The following is a 24,196-nucleotide window of genomic DNA, read 5'->3' as shown; positions in this document are numbered from 1 at the left end:
CAAATCTGAACTAGGTGGATTTTTGCTGTTCGATTCGAACTCCTAGTCAAACAGTTTGAAAATTCCAAATTCAATATGATCTCTGAATCTAACTTCAGATTCTTTTTTTTTTTAATTTGTTATTGATTTCATTATCTTATTTTTTTATAAATAGCCAACATTTTAGAAAAAAATCTCTTGAACTTTCAAAAAACGTTCAATCTAATTTAGAAAACAATAATTTAGATTATTCCATAGTGGTGTAAAATCCAAAACAAAAATCAACTGAGTTTTGTTTTTGTTTTTAGAACCAAAACACAAAACATTTCTAGAACCCAAACTAAAACACCAGTGGAAGTGCCCCTCCGTCATTTAAATGCAGCCAACATACAAAAACATACAAATTATTACCAAATGTAGACCAGCTGATAATAGGCAAGGATGCATATTGGGATAAAATGTACTGAAAGCTACAGGAAAATAAACAGGATGTAGTCACAAAACACTATTGAATATGATGATATACAGTACTTTCAGCGCTACTGTATAAGGCTTCTTCTCACAATAGAATGGAGCCCAAACATTATTGTAGCTAATCTATCACTGAACTCGCAAGTGTCAAATCATTTTGAATGAAGGGTATTTAAAATCAGGTGTTGAAAAAGGGAAAAAGACCCCGATAAACCCCAGTGGTGGGGAAAGCACCTTTATAGGGACAGTGTGTCCAGCACTTTAATTTGGATGTGGATAAATAAACCACCAAAGGGTTTGTTACAGCCTAAAAATCACCTTCTCGACTCTTTCTGACCCTAATGCAAAGCCATCCTGGGTGGTATTAGAAGTGGGATGCAATGTCTCTGAGGGTCAATGGAAGAACATGTGTAAGGCCACAAACCCAGGCAGAAAACAAACCAAAAACCTTGTGCTGGATAAAGCAAACACAACTAACAGAGACAAGGACATAATTTTGAAGAAGAAAATTACGTGTCCTCTGAGGAGTGGGTCTGCATCTACAGTCCGAGTGAGGAGACTGCTACAGATAGTGACCCATGCAAAGCATGAGATCTGGGAGTAAAATTTCCTGGTCGGGTGTGGAGAAGAAAAAGGTTTTTTTCAAAATGGCCGTTCTACTATGTTTGTTTTGCAATGAGCTTGACGATATAAAACAGTGTCCCTTCAGGCCTTATGTTGATGATGAGGGTGACTTCTATGTGACCCCAGAAAAATAGCAGTATCCACAAACGAAAGCTACTCTAGCAACATATGTCCAGAGTGCAGGACCCGATAACCCTCGAGTCAGTAACCAGGAATTAGGAGTCACACTGTCTAGAATGAAACCAGGTGACGATCTAAAGGATTTAGTATGCTAGGCCTTTCGTGAACCCGGTCACATGGAAGGGTTCTGTCCATACATTCTCAGATATAAACAGTAACAACAAGAGCAGAACGATGAATATTGTCTCCAGCAACTGCAACAGCAAGCAACACTTGTAAGTGCAAGGAAAATGCAGAATCTTATAACAGTGAGTGTGTGCCCTGTACAACTGATGTTTCATGAGCTACCAAAGTGAAGAAAAAGAAAAAAAGAGTTTCTCAACTTACAGAGGAAGTTAGAGAAATGTCTGATGAGCCTGCGATTTCAGGAAAACATGTGTCAGAAAAGAGCCAAGATGTGCTGCAGCCTACATCGACTGGTGGAATCATCACAGGAATGGTGGCAAAGGAAAGGATGAGCAAAAGAAAGATGAATCCTTGAACCAGGCTAAATAATGGTCAGCTCAACAACTCCAATCTATCACGTAGTAATCTGGTGTACTCTTGGACTAATGGGAAAAGGAGCGAGACGCTAACGCCGAGTTACATTGGTGTCTGTCCACAGCAATCGGCAAGTGTACAGTATATCTTTGCTTTGAAGACAAAGCATCGCTTGCAGAACCAATTGGATGAATTGATGACTAATTTGGAGCATTCAAACGCTGCTGCTTCAAAGATACAGAGTATCGTCGACTAACTCCTTGCTGATGGGAAGGAGTAGTATGAGGTGTATCAGAAAGAGGTTCACACTCTGGGCACAGAGCTGGAAAACTCTCGATGTGAGGTCCTTGGTCCCAACACAGAGTTGTGTTTATTGAAGGATGTCTGTGAAAAGGTCCAGAGTGGTTTAGAGACTGTAAAATGAGAGAACAGAAATCTGAAAGAAGAGGTTCCAGCTTTGACTGGCCAGGTCAGTGAAAAAAATGAGAAGCTTCACAAAGTAGAAAAGGTGAAGGAACAAGAAAAGTTAGATAATGCAACGAGAGTGCTTTGAAAAGAACGTGTCTCCCTTGAGAAAAGCACACTGCAGAGCTAGCTGCAAGGGTTTGTACTGTTCTGCAGGAAGTAAAGGAGAAACAGGCAGATGATGAGGAGAAGTAGCGAGTTCTGCAGGAAAAAAGTCTGCTAACAAAGTACAGGTGCTGCAGGTGCTGCAGGTGCTGCAGGAGCATCTGATTACCCAATGTGTCCATGCAGAGCAGCAGAGCTGAAGACCATGCTGACCATCGATAGAGCATCGCTGGAGGCTGAGCTTCGAAGCCAGGTGTAACAGGGTGAATATCAGACACAAGCCCTATGCCTGGCAGACCTATGTTTAAGTCTACAGTGCAGCAGTGACTGGGTTCAAATTCAGCTGGGACAAGGTCTGGTTCATTGGTCAGGTCCCAGCTGCATCATTAAGGGGCTTAAAAACCCAGGCTGCTCACACATACCTGACTGTCTGAACCAGTGAGACACACTGAAACGCTGGAGGAAAACGACTTGCTATAAGGTTTGTCTTTCCTATAATACATTTTTGCTATATTGATGCTCTGGACTTTAAACAGCCCTTGTGGGAAAAAGGACAAAGCCAAGGCAAAGCCCTGCTCGAGTCTTATTTTCTGTTTGTTTGCATAGGCTGAAAAGAAGCTGTATGATTTTTGTATGCGATATTTTGAGACTGAATAATAAAGCCCATTATAAGAAACCCATGTGTTGTTGCATTGACCCTGCAACATATGGTGTCAGAAAAAGAAGGGATTTGAGCGGCGCCTCCATTCAAAGGGCCACAAAATAATTGTAGCATTTGTTAAAAGAGTTTCTGTGCGAGCAGACCAAACAGCAGGGACTGTTAATGCAGGAGCAGGCCAAACAGCAGGCAGAGCGAGATGAAAGACAAGCAAGGGAAAACCAACTACTATTGCAGCAGCAAACCTGGCTCCTAATCCACATGTCTGCCAGTCCAGAACTTCAGAACAAGCCCCCGGTCCTCCTCAGGAAAATGAGTCTAAACGAGGATTCAGAGGCTTTTCTACTGACGTTTGAAAGTGTTGCCGAAGCCCAGGGCTGGTGTTCAGATTGCTGGGCAATCGCTTTGGCCCCGCTCCTCATAGAAGAAGCCTAGGCCTCATATCAGGGCCTACCAATGGATCAGGCTATGGACTATAAACGAGTAAAAGCAGCCATACTGGTTCGCTTAGGTCTGACTCCAGAGACATATCGGCAGCAGTTCCGGCATCTGAAGTACACCTCTAAGATGAGACCCCGGGTCCTAGCTCAGCGCTTACTGGACTTGTGTACTCGCTGGATAAAACCCCAGCAGCGTACTAAGGAGGCGATTCTCGAACAATTTGTTTTGAAACAATTCCTACAAGTGATAAAACCCCACACCCTGCACACACTTGGGTAAAACGCAATGCTGCAAAAACTCTAACTTTGGCTGTCCAGCATGTTGAAAACTTCCTAGGGGCCGAGTATCAGGAGAGTTTCCTGGGCCCGACAGATCTGACTCCACCGGTGCTGGCGGACACCCAAAGAGGGAGACCGGACCAATGGGTAAACTACTACCCATTCACACACAATTGCCAAGTTCCATAAAAGGAGCAGTCATTCCAGCAACGGAGAGGTCCAAACGAGAGAGACTTCAGAAGACATCGCACGCAGGACCCATCCAAATCCTGGTCCCCAGGAACTGTTACTGCCTGGCGTGCTTTCCTATGACTCCCCATGGACCATAGAGTGTATACACAGCGATGTAAAATTATATCCAATGGCCAAAATCCTGCATCAGGTAAAAGGTCGGGAGGTCAGGCTCGAAGTAGGAGTCGCTCCCTGCCCCTGTTTTGCTCGGCCGGGGCTGGCCTTTCTTTTCAAACCTACTGGCTCCCTCTCAGGAGGAGCCTCATTCTCTGGTACAGCAGAATGGTAAACTGTTCCGCTTCTCGACAGATCTATTCCCCAGTAGACACCAGGTCCTGAAGACTCAGAGGCAAAGACGCTATGACAAACTGGACTGGTTGCAGAAATTTGGGACTCAATGTGGCCATACTAATAGACAGAAGTCACAGATAATGACTGGGGATGGCCAGAAGGAGGGAGAGAAGGAGGGAGATTTACCAGAGCTATGTCTCCCTGATTTTCGTCAGAGACAGAGGGAAGATCCAATCTTGGCCAGACAATATGAGAAAGTGGTAAAAATCGATGACCAGATATTGAATGCACAAGGGGCAATGGTGTTCCCTCATTTTGGACTATCAAATTATATTCTGTATAGGGTGAAAAGGCAGGCACAAACAGGGAAGGTCACCAGACAAATCTTGATTCCCAAGGTGTTTGTTAAAACTGTCTTCACCCAGTCCATACTGTCCCTTTGGGTGGTCACCGTGGTAGAGATAAAACCTTGGACATATTTTGTTCCAGTTATATTGGCCAGGGATGCATAGTTATATTGCTAAATTAGGTGTGGCATGTCCTGAATGCCAGCTAACCAGCCCAAAGAGACAAAAAACATCCCACTTGGCTCCTCCACCCTTGGTCTCAGTTCCCTTTGAGAGGATTGGAGTAAACTTGGTAGGAACGCTAGAGCATTCTGCGAAAGGACACAGGTTTATTCTGGTTATAGTCGACTATGTAACAAGATACCCTGAGGCATTCCCCCTGAGGACACCAACTGCGAAGCAAGTAGCCATCAAATTGTTGGAGCTGTTCTCACAGGTCAGACTTCCCCAGGTTATGTTGACAGACCAAGGTACAAATGTTATGGCTAAACTGATGCAGGATGTCTTAAAATTACTAGAGGTCAAGTCAGTTCAGACATCGGACAACCATCCACAGACTGACGGATTGGAGGAAAGATTTAACCAAACTCGAAAATGTATGTGGAGAAAGTTTGCAGATTCGGAAAAGAGAGCCTGGGATGAACTTCTCCCTTTTCTGCTGTTTGCAGTGCGGGAAGTTCCCCAGGCCTCCACGGGATTCTCTCCATTTAAACTACTGTTTGGCCGCCAACTCCGGCTATCCTAGACCTTCTATAGGAAATGTGGGAGGAACAGCAGTCCCCTTCTAAGGCTGCGGTCCCAGTCACTCACTGCCACAGTGCACGGCTCGACGTGCGCTGTGCGTGTGAGCACCGCCCCTCAATTGGAAAGGGCCCAGTACGCACCTTCACGCTGAAGGTGCAGCCGCGCCGTACTGCAAGTTTTTTTAAACTCAATGAAATTTAGTTTAAAACTTGCGACGGAGGCGTGGCCACGCCCCCACCGGCGGTTCACCCAATGAGGGCGAACCAGCCGCGTGATGTAATGGGCACATCCCCCGCAAATCCCTGACCATGCCCCCTTCCGTCGCAAGTACCCTCTCTCCCCTCAGACCGCAGATCGCGGTTAGCGCTGTGCACGCGCCCCCCCGCCGGGCGCGTGTGTCACAGACATGACTGGGACCGCAGCCTAAGAATACCCTGCAAGATGTATGACCTTAGGAAGCGCCTAGATGTGGTCCACCATTTTGCTAGGAAGAATCTTAGATAAGCCCAAGACAGTCAAGAGAGACATTACAACCAAAATGCTCGCTTGAGAGTGTTTCACCCGGGGGACCAGGTGATGTTATTATTACCCTATTGTGAGAGCAAACTACTAGCAAAGTGGCAGAACCCATTCAAAGTACTCCACCGCACGGCTGATGGGGATTACGAGATCTTTCAACCAGGAAGGGTAAACAAATTTACCATGTGAACTTGCTGAAACCCTGGAAGGAGCAGAGGTCTCTGTTCATACACCGGTGGAAGAGGAAACGGACCTGGGTCCTCAAACCCACAGGGGAACACCTTTAGTGATGATCAAATCCCTATGGGTAGCCAGTTGTCCGCTGAACAAAAAGGGGACTTGTTTAAAATATTTAAACAATTCAATTATGTTTTTTCTGATTTACCAGGGCAAATGATCCCCAGTTTGCACACCACTGTCTTACAGTATCGCTGGATGTGTTTACTACATGAACATGATGTTGATGCTCATCAGGGCTAAGCTAGTTGGGTCTGCTTCCTGTTCTATAGCCTCTCATCTGTCTACTGTTCTATCTGCAGCATGCTATTGCCCTGTCCTATACGAAGGCACCTCACAGTCTCTTCCTTGTGTCACAACTTTCCTGCTTCCCTGGTGCTGTCCACTTTCTACTATTGGATTACTAGGTTCCTGACTGGCTTGCCCCCTGACATTCCTGTTTTCTGCCTGCCCTGGACTTCTGCCTGTTATCTTACTTTGTACCTTGCTGCCTGCCCTGGAGCTCTTCCTGAATCTGACTTCATTCTTTGCCGCCTGTCCTAGACTTCTGCCTGAGACCTGACTTTGTTCCATGTCACTGGCCCTAAACCTCTGTGTCTGACCTGACTACTAACACATAGGGACCCTGTCAACCATCTGCTCCGTTGATCCAGATTCCAGGCATCTACCTCTGGTGAGCAACAGTCTTAATAGTGTTGCTCTGCCTTGCTACTGTGGGCCTGGAATAGAATACAGACCGTTATGTACCTCGCCATTCCTGCCATGTCACGCGCCATTTGGTCCATCCTCTCCAAAATCAGGTCCATTTTTCCTTCCATTGTGTCCCATGTGTGTCATCTCTGCTCTTAATGAAAAAAGATTCTGAGCTAGTTTTGCCCTAATGTTCTATATTCACCCCATTAAGCTAATTACAAACTTTCTAATTTCTATTTCATACTATATGTCTGCACACATACAATAAAAATAAAACTTGGCTAAAATGTTGAACATTCAGGTTATTTGGTAATGAACTCATTGGGGAAAGGGGAATAATATATTATAGAGAGTTTGCTGGCCAGAACAAGAGAAAGAAACATAGAAATAGAATTTGAACCACTTGGTCTATCTTGTTCAGTGCCTTCTTAACGCATGGGCACGCTGGGCAGTTGCCCGGGGGCCCCACGCTAATCTATGCACAGACCAGAATTTAACACTAATTTTCAGATCACCCGCCTCAACATTCAAATCTCCCGCTAACTTGGTAGAAGGAGAAAAATTACGACTTGTAGCGGACAGTTGGCATGTCTGCATTTGCGAGAGAAATTTTGCCGTTTTTATTGCTTGCAATGTTATGGAAGCAGAATATTGTAATGGATTCGCAGGAGGCAATTAACGGCTGGGGTTGTGTAGGCAGGGCCTATCACAACCCTGGTGAAAAAAGAGAATTAAAGTGCGCAACTATTATAAACGTGACGTGATTAATTGTGACAATAGGGTAAATTAAATTACGTGACCTTGAACAGAGCGTCTGCAGCTGAGATGGAGCGGGGGCTCAGGGACCCCCTGGAGCTAACAGATAAATACAAAAAAGACACAGCGCACAACGCTCATGGTGCATTAAAAATTATATTCACATAAACAATAAATGGGTGAGTAATGTGCGTACATCAAATGCAGTAACAACAAGCAGTTACGGGATATGTTACCCAACGCCTCTGGAGACCGGAATAGGTGTCCTCACAGGGGTAGAAACGCTGATATCTCTGGTGCAGGGTCCTAGTAGTATAAGAGTGACTGTGTCCCAGTCCTCCGGAATCCACAGGAGATAAGTAAAGGTCCCAAGGAGGTCCAGGCAGGAACAGTATGCGATGAGTACCAGCACCATGAGCGTTGTGCGCTGTGTCTTTTTTGTATCTATCACCACCCTATCTGGTGCTATTTCATCTACCACATCCTACTATTCAATCACACATCCTGCTTGCTTTCCGCATTGCTTTGGCTTTGTTACATTATTTGCCAAGTCAGCTAAAATAAATACTTTTAAGTTAACTGAAATAATGACCTCCAGGTCCTTTTCCCTTGGTGTAGTTGACATTATAGTTTCATTAATCTGGTATTCTGCCTTATTATCTTTGTGACTCAGGTGCATTATTGTGCACTTTTTATTAAACTGTACATGGCACACTCTTGACAATTCCTCCAATCTACCTTAATCATTGATCATTTTGCATACACCCCCTGGATTGTCAACCCTGTTGCCTATCTTTGTCATCTGCTTAAAGGAATACTTTCCCCTCCAGACCATTTGTAATCACACTAATAAAGATATTAAATGTGCCGGTTCAAGAACAGATCCCTGACATACTCCACTGGTCACCTTCCCCTCCTCTCAATGTACTCCATTTACCACAAATCACTGTCTCTTCAACCAATGTATGCTCCATTAAACCATCTTTATCTTCAATCCCAAGCATTACAACTTGTTTATTAGTCATCTACTGTATTTAGGAAAGTGCCAACGGCCTTACTAGCATCTATTTCTCCACCCTAAGATATTTCCTTAGTCACCCAGTCCAAAAAATCAAACCTACAGCAGTTCTCAGATTTTGTTTTCTAAACTATAAGCATTTGTACACTTTGCCCAATGGCTTTTGTTACTGCTTTTCCTTATTCTTGCTGTCTTCCTATGCACATTCTTCTGCATGTGTCATATTTAAACTGTTTTATGTACCCCTGGATATTTTTCCTTCTCGATTTCCCACCCAATCATTACCTCTTGCAGGGTGGGGGAGGTGTGGGTGTTTGGGTTTATCCTGACTAATTTATTTGCTTCCCTCAACTAATTTAAATTCTTACCAATTAAGTGCATTTGAAGTGCAGACTGAATATCCTGTTTTCCCTCCAAGATGGATGCAGACTATCACTTTTTTTATAGACCGATATCCCTGCAGATTGAACAGTTATCTCTAATACATTTGAATACCTCCTCTTCACACCACTTCCTCAATCACATATTAAATTCTCTGGTGCAAAGAATCATGCCTTCCGCATCCCTATATACTGACAATAATTCTGCAAAAGCAACTGAGGATGATACCTGGCTATGGCCCGGATACATCAAGCTATGTTAAAACATAGTTAATATTGCACCCGGAAACTACCCCAACAAATCTACCTCCAGCTCCCCAACAAATCTAACCCCTAACCAAACCTACATAAGTACTTACGAAAGAAGAGTCTTCAATCAACTGAGGATAAAAGGCTTCATGGCAAATTGAGGATCCACTGGCATAGGCAAAGAATGGCACATGATTTATTTTTAAAAAAAATGCTTTTCCATCAAGCTACAGTATTGTTTATAGTTTTGGGTGTTTTTTTGTGCCGTTGGGCTTTGGATTTTTTTTATGGTTTAAGGAGGGGTTTTATTGGTAGCTATTCGGCTTATAATTTTTTTATGGTTTTGGGTGGGGAAGGTAAGGTTGGTAGCCATCAGGCTTTGTATTTTTTTATTGGGTTGACCCCTGACAAACCCAGTGTAGCCAGCATTGACTGACCTCCATTCAGTACACAAACTCCCCTACCAAGTAACATGCCTCAGTTTACCACTGCTCCCTTAGTGGGGGGGCTTTTAACTGCCTTACACTTCAAAGTGCAGCAGCAATAGTTAGGACTCTCGTAATCTCCCTAGAGGTGCCAGTGCATCCCCCCATGGGCCACACTCTTTACCTTCCTCTCACCATGAGCCAATCTGTCACGGGAGACCAGTGCTTTTTACACCAAAATACCCAGATCCTTTGATTGAGGAAAACAAGAGATAAAATAAATTGTGATTTATTTGCAGAATGAACATACAGTACACAGCTTGATTTACAATTACAACTAAAAATACACTTACTAGTTGCGCTGCTAAGTCTGGTTACAGGATGAATCTTTCACTGCATGATGAATTTTGTTACATGATGGAACTCCTTCCCGATGGGCTGCAGGGTTTCTAATGCACTAAACAGTCCTTTATTAACCCATAATTCCTTCCCCCTATCACAGAGTTGCCAATACTTTGCAAACCTGGCAGAGGGGCTTCTCAGTCTGCTCTGGTCATGTGCCAACTTTGCACCTTGGCCTCTTAGCATATGAGGCCCGTCCCCTCTACCTGATGCCGCTCAGTCTGGGCAGAGCAGCCATTTGCCAGGATGGCGTATTGAAATTATCTTCCTTCCCCCTCCCCCCGTACCTTGCTAACAAATGGTTAACACCTCCATATCCTGGATTGTCTTTGAAACTTAGAGGGCGGAGTAGCCCCTGTTTCCCATGCAAATGGATTTATATCCATACTGAAAGGCTTCCTCTGAACCTTACTTTAATAAAAATATAAACATGGGGAACTTTTAAAACCATTTTCTTTACCATACTGAGAAACCTTGCCATATGATACACTTTAACTTAAAAATATATAACTCTCGCCACCTTATACATGGCGGGAGATACACTGTAACCCCCCTTGGTTCTGTTTTTTGGGGGGGCATATATGGGGACCTTTGAATGTAATTCAATTCCCTGCCCAGTCTTACTGTTCTGTGCTGAAGCAGGGAGATTTGATGGTGAGCTGCAAACTGCTTTCTAGGGAGGATTTTATCCGGTGGTCTGTGTTCCTCATGTCCTCAGGAAACTGGGGGGATTCCTGAGTGCATGTAACCCGCAACACTGGCCCCCTTCTACCCAAGCATACCCTTACAACATTTTTCTGTAAAATCACCCCTGAAACTCATGCCCTGCACATCTCCGCTGGTTGGCACTCCTGGAACAGTAAAAATACACCCCATTCCCCACTGATTTTAACAAAAAATGCAAATAAAGAACAAGTTTAAAAAAAAAAAAAAAAAAAAAATACACATACACCGTTACTACAAATGCAGTTACATGCCATGATTGGGTTGAAGAGCTGACAATCACAATCCCCCAATATGGCTCAGGGCACCCAGCCAGGCCAGATAACTTTATTAATGGCCTGGGTACCCCCTCACAGTTACACAATCTCCTCATCCTCTCCCCCAGGGCCAAACTCAGTACCTCATCCTCTACCTAGCCAAGATCCATACTCCTTAACCTCTCCTCCTCCCTAGGGCCAAGCTCCTTACCTTCCTCCTCCCCAGGGCCAATCTCCTTACCCCCATCCTTCCCAGAGCCAAGCTTCTTACCTTACCTGTTTGCTCCACTCTCCACTCTGCTCCCATCCATTTAACTCTTCCCCCAAGCTCTGGTCGACCACCCTCTCCAAGTCTTTAGCTCTATACTGTATGTGTTTAGGCAAGTATAGTGATTTATTAAAGTGAAAAGATGTGCATGAAATATTCAAAAATGTGAATTGTGTGAACGATAAAGATATTATATAATATAAATGTGACAGTAGGGGTGACCAGTCTTCATAATAAAAGTGAAGCCTGACTGGTTATCCCTGAAAACCATGGGCTCCGGTTGCTTAGTAGCACCATAAGCCGGGGACACTGTATGTATTCTGTGCTTATTGACTGTCAATAAACCTGGGATTTCGGGAGTGGGAGTTTAAAAAGGGATATTTGGGAGAAAATGTGTTCAAAACATGTGTACAGGGTCAGGGGGCAAAGATACTGTTTGTCCCCCCATTTAACTCGCAGACCGCGTGTGATCTGCGGGTACCCATTTGAATGTTGTCTTCATCATTTCTTCCCTTTAGAATATTGTATTTCCCACCCACAATGCTTAGTGTAATTGCTGAATTCCCGAGCCCAGGTTAGAGGAAATAAGATGTTCTTTTAAAATGTGTATCCATCTCTATACAGACAGTCCAGGTATTCCGATAAGTAGCAAGGATGTCTACATAGAGATTAGGGATCAAAGAGGAGAAGGGAAGTCGAGAATTGCAATTGGGAAAAAACAGGTCCCATGTTTTGCTTCCATGTTGACCAGAAAGCTTTACTTAAGACAAAAGTAAAATTGATCTTTTATGTGCTATTTCACTTTTTAATTACCAATAAGAGAAATGTGTATAATAGTTGTCAGCTTTTACATCAGTTGCTTCAGATTGGTGGTTATTGCTGTTTAGGGGGGATTTCTATTACATCTCTACATGACTTCTTTCAAAGTTCTTCACTTTTCTGTAATGGCCGTTTGGTGAGCGGGGAAGGGCAGAGTACCGGATCTGGAGACAAAGGCTCCCCATGAGGGAGACTCTTTGTTCTCCCAAACTCGGTGGAGCCCACCCAGCGGGAGTTATAGGGCGTGCAAGGGGAATCCGTTGCTGGTAGGCATGATTCCCATTGGCCAGTTTGAATTTCCCTCTTGCCGGCATCCTGAACCTCCTCCTCGACACCCCCCCTCCTCTGACACAAACTGCCAGACGAGCCCCCAGCTCTGATTGGCTGGTACAGCTACGATTCGTGCTCTGTTTGCTCGCCAGCCCCTTATCCATGTTGAACATAGAACAGCGAGGTCTATGTAAGACCGATCAGAGAACCAGAGGATCTTTACCTTGGTCCGGTGAAGCACTGGCGGGCTCTTCGAAAGTGCTTTGCTCTGAATAGCAAAGCACTCGACATGGAGTTGCCGGAGAAGCCTAGCTTAGCTGAGGACAAGTTCCCAGATTGCGACCAAGCTTTTGCTTTGCGGGTTAGCGGGCAAAGCCTTGTATGTCTCCCGAAAAGAGTACAGTGGAGTTCCTGGACGTGGAGCAGACAGGGTAAGCCTTATGAAGCAGGCGTCCTGCACCTAATTGAGGCTAGAGACTCCCCACAGAGCCCCAGTTAAGTGTGTATTTCTTGTATTTTGTGTTTCATTTGAATGTCTTCTGGTCTCACCTTAAAACACCTCGTTTTATTCCACTATCTTGTCCTGCCTAGTGAATTGATCCCAGAAGGTTTAAAGAACTGGTCTCCCATGACAATAAATATAACTCTGCTCGACCCAGGTGAATCCTCCTTCGATCCTTGTAGAAATTTGGTTATGTTGTTTAGGGAGCGCAGAATCATAAAAATAGAAAAAAGGCACATGTATTGGAGGACTGTATATAGAACAGTAATGATAAATGTGTAGTCTTTAAAAGTGGCCAATGCCACAACTCACACAGTCCAGTGAGGACAGCTGGCATTATAAGGTTTCTTATGCGGACACAAATCCGTCTGCCTAAGTCCCCACTGGATTTCACAGAGCAAATCAGTGGGCATATGGCCCTCTTGTGTGGTAATAGAGGGACAAGCCTCTCCAGACATGGTATGGTGTAGTTCTCACCCCGATAGGTAGTTTACCCAGAGAGATGAATGTGTAAAAAGTATGTTTATTTCATAAGAAAAATAAAACAAATCCGCACTTATATGTTCGTTTGTGCGCAAAGATAAAGACAGAATAGACAGCAAGATTTGGACGGCGCTGTGCTTCACCTACAATCCAGCGGGCAGGGAATCTCCACTTCTACGTTCAGCCTGTGAGCTGCGGCATCAGCTTGCTGGAGTTCCAAAACCCCGATGTCACCGTCTTATCGCAGCTTGCCTCTTGAGAGGAGGTGGGGTGCAATTTATTGTTTGTTTTTTCCTTACCCAATTTATCCAGTAAACTACCTTTTATTGTTCTCAATCTCTGTTTTAAATTATTCCAGTTAAGGAATTGTGAAAACTGTATATATGTAAATTAAGGTTACAGGTTGTTCCGTGGAGGTACCAGTGCTAGTCTCATTGACTGTCCAGGCCTTAAATCCCTATCTGCCCTATTAGGTCCCCAATCCCGCTGTCACTGAGCTGGTACCCTCAGGTATTTTTATGAGGACACTTTGAAACATTATATGTTGGGGAGAAACCGCGACAAACATCCTTTTCTTTACCACCAAAAACTCCGGCCACTCACCTCCCTCAGTTCGGCCAGGGGGAAGCTAGAAAGGGACTACTGTTGGTACCAATCTATAAGATTACTAATCACCCAAATACAAAAAAACCAGCTACACTTAAATTGCCAAGATAGAAGAAACTGGAAATTCAAAGCCAATGCTGGATCATCACCACTTCAGCAACCTGGACCGATTTTAAACTATGATTTGAGGTTTGTAGTCAAATGGCATATAAGTGGATCCTAGCTAATTCTAAAGTACTTAATTACAGCTAAATAGGTTACATAAGGAATGATCCATATTTTCTATACAGTAATAAGCTCTGGAGCTATCCAGGGCCCATTTGCTTAAAATGTGCCTCTCGTGAAGATGGCTGGTGTCATTCACACACATTAAATTGACAGAGGTCGCCAAGTTAACAACTGATACCAGGGAAATAATGAGCAAGTAGAAAATCAGCAAAAAATTAAATAAATTAAATAATTAATTTAAAAAAATTTAAAAAAAATTAAAAATATATATTTATAAACAAATCAAGGAGTTGTTAAGCTTAATAATGCTGTACACAGCATTTTATAATATTATTTGGGGAGAGAGCTGCATTATGGCACTGCTTAATAAATACTGTGCTTAATGTCTAAAAATATTTGATAGAAATTTTACTCATTTGTACTTTTGTATCGGTAGATTTGAGAGTCTAGGAAGTGACTGTCTGTTTACTATGTGTTACACGTACAAGGATTCTGATAGCTTGCTAAATGATAGAAGGGTCATCAATCCTATAATTGTCACAAGAGAAACACATTCCTGTATACTAATGATGCAATGTCCTTGAGAAGTCCTGAGAAATTATCATTGTACTAGCTTGAAAATGGACATCTATTCTGCCATTGTGATTGCCTTGTCTGCTTATCCAGGGCTATCAGATGTAGTAACAATCAAGCACCTTGCCTTTGCTGATACTCTATGATTTCCTTACACTTCATGTGGCATGACTTACCTATCACTCGACTGAATCCGCCCACAACCACGCCTATATTAATGAAACACACACATGATTGGGAGAAACAGGGAGCGACTTTATTAACATTATACATAACAATCAAAACTAGGGTACACTGCTAGGTTTCTCTGTAACCACCCATAAGCCTGAGCGATACCCCCAGCTTGTAACCATTTGCCAAGTAGCCGCCCAAACCACTTGGCCCCAGACAACACCTCCACTGGAAGAACACTGCCATACCGACCACCCAAGCCAAGTATGACCCCACTTTCCCCAAATAATTACTGGAGGTACCTTGGACCTCACCCAAAGGAGACAACTTTATGCCAGGGTCCCTTTCCCCTCTAACACTTTGCCGTAAAGCTGCAACAAGAAATAGCAAAGTTAGCACCACAAATATAAATCACAATAATAACATTATAAACAGGAGTGTGGGATTTCTTCTTACAGGTCTAGATTGAAAGATGTATGCAAATTCTTACTCCTTGTGAGGTTCGGGCGCAGGCTCCGCACCAGAGTTTGAACCAGACCTTGCTGCTGCTGGTTCATCATCAGTTCCTGCTGTGCAAACCCGCCCAGCAACTAATCAGGGCTCTGATTCTAGTTGCAGCTTCTGCTGTGCAGCTCCGCAGCGATAGGCTGTTCCTCCTTTATAGGCTCAGCGATTGCCTCTGCAAATCAGCTGAGCATAATAGTTTTACACTTGTGACGTCGTGCTGGTCGCAAGCTCAGTGTTTTGCCTTGTCCCGCCTTGCCTTGTCCTGCCTTGCTTTTCTATACCTTATCTTGCAGTTCTTTACCTGAACCCTGCTCCTTTCTATGACCAACCACCTCTCTCCGAACCTCGACCATGGCTAGTGACACCAACGACCCATACCCTCTCCTACTTCTGACCACGACAAGTATATCTACATTCCTCACTTCTCCAACCCTGACCCGACTACCCACGACTACGAATCTGCAATCTGGAAGCAACTTCGCGATTCCAGGTCAGTGTTTCTTTATCCCCAAATCGGTCTTGCAGTTCAGTCCAGTTTGTGGTGAGCACTCATTACACTCCTCCCCACTAAACCAAACTTGCAACAATAAGCTCCCCCACCCCACTCGTCAGGCAGTCATGTTGCCCTTTGCCTAGGGGCTCCAGGCCTTGCTGATGTTCTCTGTGTATCCCTCCATCATGATGACCTTAGTACTGTATTAGTATAATTTCAAAGTAATTAAGGTTGGCCACATGTTACTGTAGCTTTGCTGCACGTTACCACATTTAGCAACTTGTTGATCACTTGACATTGTTACATACAATGGGAGTTGAGCTGCCACAGCAAGCAGGACTGCATGTCAAAAATACAGCAGAACACACTTAATCAATTCATACTTGGTTTATTGAGGAACAAAAAAACGAATATCATTTCGACCTACATGGCGTGGCTAGAGATAGGGCTAGTTGTAATCCGAAACACTGCTCATTTCTTGTGTTCCTCACGCAGTACACAAAGCATGAAATGATAACATGTCTATTATTGTATTTTTGACACATTCAAGGTGGTGGGTCAGTTCATCTGCCATGGTGCAGTACAGTAGAGGCAACGTTTATTCTAACATTTGCCGTAAACTAGCCGGGTTACATTCTGGGTATGTGCTGGGTATGTTCTGGGCTAGTTTGAGGCACGTTTAAGGCATTTTTGCATTGACTAACGACCCATAGGATTAACACAGCAGGGATCCCTGGCATTCCAATTCAGTTTGAATGGGACTGCCAGGGACCCCCGCTGTTAATCTGATAGGCCATTAATCAATGCAGAAATGCTGGGGCTAGTTTAAGGAAAGTTTAAGGCATGTATTCAGAATGTACTTGGGTGTTTCCTGGTTTTTTTGGGGAATTGACACTGGTTTTTGTTCGAATAAGAGTTGCCTCTACTGTATGTAATTATTTGCTACATATTTGGAACCTGTCTGTAAAATATGCTGTTTCCTATTTCATATATTCTACACCGACAATGTTTCATATTTTTTTGATCACTTGACCGTTGCCACAAAAGCAACTCATACCTGAACAGAAATGTGGACTATAATTAATTTGTTCACAGTTATTTATAAGTGAATTTGCATACATTTGTATTCTGAGCCACGTATAAAGCATCTAATTGAGTAATTGCATCAATATCTATGCATATAGAGAATCATAGAATATAATCTAGAAGATTGATGCTAGAATAATGAGCCATTTAAAAATTCTATAATGGTTGTTAGTTGTACAGTAACAATTGTTGAAGTACGATACAAAAAAAAATGCTTAGTAAAGTATCAGTGACTACAAGCAAAACTGGTACATGAAAGCAAAAAAAAACTATTTACAGTGGTTTCAAATAAAGGTAGATTTAGAAAAAAATGGAGTCCACAATTTCAATATAGTCAGTAAAATTAACATTAATTCATCAAAATGGCATTTGATAAAGATTGTAAATAGCTATTGTATGTACAGTATGTACACTTAACCCAGTGTTTTAGTTTTGATTCTAATACATTTTTGTGTTTTGCTAAAATTCAGATGGTTTTCTGTTATGAATAAATAGTACATTTGAGAGTCCTTTTTACTTCATGTTAAGCTGGAGCTTTTTTTTGCTTCTTATGTAAATATTTATTTTTAACCAAGAAATAAGGAAATCAGAATTGCTTGATCAATAATTGTGCTAGTAGATCGTAGAAACAGGTCAGATGGTTGTTCCTCATTATCTGTGTCTACCTAAATATAAAATATAATAGAAAATTATTAAGCCAACAGATAAGGATGCTGTAAGACCAGTGGAACATCTTGATTTGAGCTTAAATACATATTCTGACTGAGAGAGTACAGTAGGAGACGTCAGACAGCGGCTTATCGCTATGTCTAGAGTAGTATCTAACAGTTAACAATTAATAAATAAATGATGATAAAAATTTAAAACACACACACACATATATATATATATATATATATATATATATATATATATATATATACATATACATATATATGAGAAAGAGAAGACACAGCGCACCGAGGTGAATGGTAATGAATGTATTCATAAGACACACCATAAATACATGCACTTACATATAAAAATGATAAAATCGGCATCCAGAGAGCTGACAGTCCAACAGTTCTTATATATCAGGACTGACCGCTCGCAGCACCCGGAAATGGCAGAGCCACACAGAACACAGCTGACATCCAGCTGATCCTCTGAAGACGTCCCAGCCTTAGTGCCTCGCTGCACTTCTAGCCCGGCACACAAGGCTACAATGTAACAACTTTAACAGCCTGCTTGAGTCCCTGCTCCATGCAAGCAAAAGATCAACCGGCAGCCGGGCATGCGCATACGCGCTGCAACCTCGCATGCAGGGAAAAACAGCTGAAGGGACGTCTAGCGCGGTGATAGAAAAACAGATATGACGGACCTCTATGCCTTTCGCACTCAGGAGCTTCTTCAGGTGTCACCCTAGCCGTGAGATTCAAGCGGCCAGACTATGGCTCATCAGATTAACACAGCGGGGGTCCTTCCGTTTTAATGGCACTCACGCTGTGGGAATCCTAACGGAGTGTTTTAGTTGTTAGTTCAGTTGTTGCTCTCCCCTGCAGGGACTGATTAACATATTTACAGATAGACAGGAGGCAGGTCAGATAACGGTGATTGAAAAAAAAAAATCTGAACATTACCTCCCATTTAACATTTGGGTTGAGCATTGATACTGTGACATCCAAAACCTATGCCAAACTAGGTGCATTTTATATGAACAAATCCTCCCTACGCCTGCTGGTCATAAAGTGCATCGCACAGCAGATACTAATGCCAATTCTAGACTATGGGGACATAGTATATGGTACAGCACCCCAAACTCAACTTAACAAACTAATATAATTACACCACACATCACAGTGAAATATTCCAATAACTACAGTAGATTGGCTGTCACTTGAGGCAAGATGCAAAGTACATTTCTCCTGTCTTGCCTTCAAATACTTTTTTGGGCAAGCTACAACCTATCTGAACTAGCTCCTCATCCCTACCACATGCAGCACTTATCACCTGAGATCTGATTTCAATAGACTGTTCATGGTCCCAAGGCTCAATCAAGTATCCGGTCGCTCCTCCTTCTCTTACCATGCACCTCACAACTGGAACAATCTACCGGAGACTCTCAAGCCACCATCAGTCTAAGTGTCAATGTATTCCTGGAAAAACATTTATATAAATAAATAAAAAATCTTTAAGGATTTGAATTATGAACTTCCATGAGTGCAGTTTCTCCAGATAAGGATATACATTTATGCTACGAAATGTTACATTAAGTAACTATAATCGATAGGTCATAGGTTGTTTTCATAATCCTCTATAGCAAGCATGATTGGTAGGCCATCTACAGTAGTTAAAAAAAAGTACAAGTCGCAATGTGATATTCAGAAAATTGTATTTAATGTAGGTGACTCACAGACCTGTTGCCACCTGCATTTTTTAAATTCCATTTAGTATGAGGAAACTAACAAGGTGTCACTTTGAGATGTGTATGTTACTCACTGCAAAGTGATTGCCAATTGCTTTTTTAAAATGTATCCTTTTAAATGAGAACTCACAGAGACACTGTAATTTATATATCTCCATTATACTGATGCATTTGACCTTTACAGTGTTAGTGTTCTTTAGAGAATCCCTATTAATCTGAAGAGTTTAATATACTTCGAGCCACTTCTGCCTCTGTTGACTTGGTACCACTTAGTGTCAGTGAATGGTCTTGTTTTACATTGAAGGCCAAAGAACCTAAAAGTGACCGTAAAATCCCAAAACATTGTTTTCATTGTATTTTGATTAGTTGAACAGAGGTGGGACACTGAAATGCATTTGATTATTTATTGATTATACAACTCCTTGAATTGCTCTTTGCATTGTTTAACACTGCATTTTTTTTCTGGTCAATCTATCTAATAGATTACAAACAGATTGGTGTGTTTCCTAATTATTGTGTGCTTTATTGATGTACATTGTCCGGTGTGCTTATTAGGATTCATTTATCATCAGTTAATTCATTCTATTGGAATTGAAACGGAATTTTGAAGATACCCCAGGGATCCACACTGGATCATTTGCTGTTCAATATATATGACTGATCTAGAAACAAGGAACAACTGCCAATATCGTTTCACTTACTGATTATATCAAATTGACCAGAATTGTGGACACAGTACAAGATAAGACATACTGAGCTAAAATCAGGCACCAACATCAAATTAATGGCTAATGTTAAAAAGGGTAATAATAAGGGTACTAGTACATGTACTTTATTGCATTTCTAATAAAATATTAACAATATTTATGGTACACCTTATGCTTCATGGTTTTAGAAAACATAATGGATGAGAAGGAATTAGGAACAAAATTGATTCCAAGGTTAGGAATGCGTGAAGCAACTGTCAAAACAGCATCAGGTACACAGTTGCGGAGTGCTGTTAAAATGTCATTGCATAGCACATACATCTCAAAATGCTTACTGTATGTTATACCAGTAAATATATATTATATATATATTGACCTGAAGAATAGAGGAGAACTCTCGAAAGCTTGTCCTATGACATACATTGTTAGTCCAATAAAAAAGGTATCACTTAATACTGAAGAACTCATTTATTCTGCACTCTCGCAACTGGACTAACACGGCTATTTTCTGCTTATATATATATATATATATATATATATATATATATATATATATATATATAACAAAGAAAAACGAATCCCAGTTTAGCACTCTAGCATACAAAACATATCAAAAATTATTAAACACATATAACAAAATATATAATAAAAAGGATCCACTACTTCTGACACAGTAACCTCTTCACTACTTCTGTTTTTTCACACATTATCTTACAGCTTTTATACCAGCTTATTTGTGATCTGTTGAATGTGTTCATACTTGTATGTCTGTAACTTCATCCATTTTCAATTCATTAGTGTTCAGTAGCAATCAGTCCTTGGTACACTGTGGATCCTTTTTATTATATATTTTGTTATATGTGTTTAATAAATGTTGATATCTTTTGTATGCTAGAGTGCTAATCTGGGATTCTTTTTTCTTAGTCATGTTCACATATATTCATCATCCCTAGTACCGCCAGTAGTGTTTATATCTTACACTTCACCTTACTGGTTAAAGCACTTCTTACTTTTGGTCTGTTGCAGGTTGTTTCTTGTGTTTCATATATATATATATATATATATATATATATATATATATATATATATATATATATATATATATATGATACGAACCAATCCAAAGACCAGTAAAGAGACAGCACACCGCACGGGGTTAATCCAAAAATCTATATTCACAACATGAAATACACGTAAGCCTTTGGCTTACGTGTATTTCATGTTGTGAATATAGATTTTTGGATTAACCCCGTGCGGTGTGCTGTCTCTTTACTGGTCTTTGGATTGGTTCGTATCATACTTATTTTCTATGGGACTAGCATCTGCTATTATAACCTATTCTACTGCAGTGTGCTGACTGACCTTCATGTGTATATATATATATATATATATATATATATATATATATAAGAAAAAGAGAGGAGAGAGCGCACGCCCCATAGCGTAAAATAGTAAATTTAATGAGGGGAAGGGGGGGTAAAATTGCACTTACAAAAGTACAAAATCACGTTGGACGCATTGACATTACGTCATCACAGAGCGCTGGAGCGGACTGATCCACGCGCTAGTGCTACAGAGGCCTGGTAACTCGGAGCCACCTTCTTGGACTCTTGAATAACTTCTTACATCTACTGGCCCTGGATATCTGCTGGGACATCTGCTGGGACATTGGCCCATCCTGCTTTGAGATCGGGTATTTCCCCAAGGACAGGAAGCAGTAACCGGATGGTGGTGATTATATCACGCAATGCCTATTTTATTTGTACTTTTGTAAGTGCATTTTTACCCCCCCCCCTTCCCCTCATTAAATTTACTATTTTACGCTATGGGGCGTGCGCTCTCTCCTCTCTTTTTCTTTTAGATTCCCTGTGGATGTGGTTAGTCCACTTTGAGAGCAGCCGGATACCCCCTGCACCAGCATCTATTTCAATTGGACTTTCATTTGAGGACTGGTTTTCACCCTCTTCTTTTGTTCATCTATGTTGTTATATTTATAAGCACGTTATTGTTACATTGTCTGTTTGTGTATAGTTGTCCTTAGAATTGAGCACAGGTATAGATTCATAGGTGTTACTGTATTATTAGATCATTCATTAGATTAACATTTTATTTATTTATTTATTTCGTTTCAATTATATATTTTTTATAGATATATATTATTGATTTACTTGTAGCACATTATCTTGAGATTAATTCAATACCCACAATCAGAGGCGCTGCTTTTTTCCTTTGTTTGTGTTTGTTTTTATATATATATATATATATATATATATATATATATATATATATATATATATATATATATACCATCACGTTTTAAGTTATGGTGGGTGAAAAAGGCAACAAGACACCTCCACCGTATGGCATATAGCAAATAGAAATATAACTTGTCAGCACATTCATATGTCTTAGGCAGGTCTGCAACTCTGCCTTTCACCATTATCCCCAGCATACAGTGCTTCCACTGTAGCAAGGGATTCTGGGAAAAGACATGCAAATGAGCACACAATGTGTCACCTTTTGTCTGAAAAACCATTGTTACATGGAGCCCATATAAGCTAATGCTCGCTTTTAACACAGCTTTAAAGCACAGCATGGGAATCAGATGCAAAGCCAGAGACACCATTCACAGACATGTTTCAACCTTAATGGGTATCATCAGTGTGAAGACTGTAGGGTTTTCCATCACGTGCCTGCCTAAGACATGTGAATGTGCTCACAAGTGATCTTTTTATTTGCTATATGCAATACGGTGGAGGTTTCTTGTTGCCTTTTTCACCCACCATAACTTAAAATGTGATGGTAAACCCTACAGTCTTGAAAATGCAAAGCCAGCAGTACAATCAACTTCACACTGATGAACAAGACTACATTTTGAGAAGTCAAGAAATTTGACTTCTGGTGCTGCGGCCAAGAGATGGCCACGTCATGGCAGCGGTCCAGCCAATGAGGGCGAACTAGCCGTGTGACATCATGGCAACGGCCCCGCCATGCTTACTTGTCGCCTCAGATCCTCAGTCCTCAGATCGCTCGGCTGAAGGCCACGATCGCCGCCAGCCGCTCCGTTGCTCAGGCACGCACTCACTGCGCCCATAGCCTAAAGGTGAAATTGCATGCTTTCATATTAACTTTTGCGGATTGGTAAAGAAATAGAAAAGATAATGCAAAAATGTGCAGGCTGAACTTTGACAAGATTGCACATCTCTTTTCACTTAATTTCGATAAGGGGTATCTGAGATCTACTGTATCTGACTGAACTGCCATTGACTTGTATGGCACTTATCGCTGTATCAAACTATAATATCTCTTTCGAAGCTTAGTGAATCCCCTCCAAAATAAGCAAGACTTACTGTATTACACAACAGAAAAGGAACACAAAATAAACAAACAAACAAACACAGTTCTCTATACCGTTCTGCACCATTTCTCTTCCATTGTAAGGAATTTTTGCACTTCTTTTACAATTACAAGATTAATAATATAAACATTGCACTACACTGTATTTCAGTCATTGAGAATATCATAGAAATGCCTATTTTCATACAAGTCTAAAGTACATATGGCTATACTGTAAATACAAGTTTTACTCACAAATTTTCATTTGAGCGAATGCAACTCCTCAATACACCAATTTAATTTTTAAAAAGCTAATATTGCAAACAGCACTTTACAAAGTACAACTCAGCTTTGGCTTGAGAAAGGAATACAGAAATTAGTAGGGAATCAGCATAGAGCTTCAAGGAAGGGGGGGGAGGAGATTGACTCAATGTGAGGTAAAAATATGACTGACTTCAGTGTTTATGTTGGAGGATGAAGCAGAGAAATCACTTAGAGATGAGATGCAGAGAAATGAGAAGAAAAAAAACACATACTGTAACTGAAGCAGTGAAGAGGTAATGTACAAAACTTAAGGGATGATTCAATATAGTTCGAAACCCCACCAAGGCCGTTTTCATCCGGTGTCAATGGGGATTTGCGGCCAAGAATAGCCCCAAAAGCTGCTCCAGAATTTATTGAATTGGCCCCTTTATGTAATATAGGGAGCTTTGTGATGTAGGAAGAAACAACCAGACTTGGCTAGAATGAGAATAATATCAGGGATCTGCAAATAGGGACAGTGTGCTTG

Source organism: Ascaphus truei, chromosome 2 (assembly GCF_040206685.1).
Source record: "Ascaphus truei isolate aAscTru1 chromosome 2, aAscTru1.hap1, whole genome shotgun sequence".
Classification (NCBI taxonomy): domain Eukaryota; kingdom Metazoa; phylum Chordata; class Amphibia; order Anura; family Ascaphidae; genus Ascaphus; species Ascaphus truei.
This window is presented reverse-complemented; position numbering follows the sequence as displayed.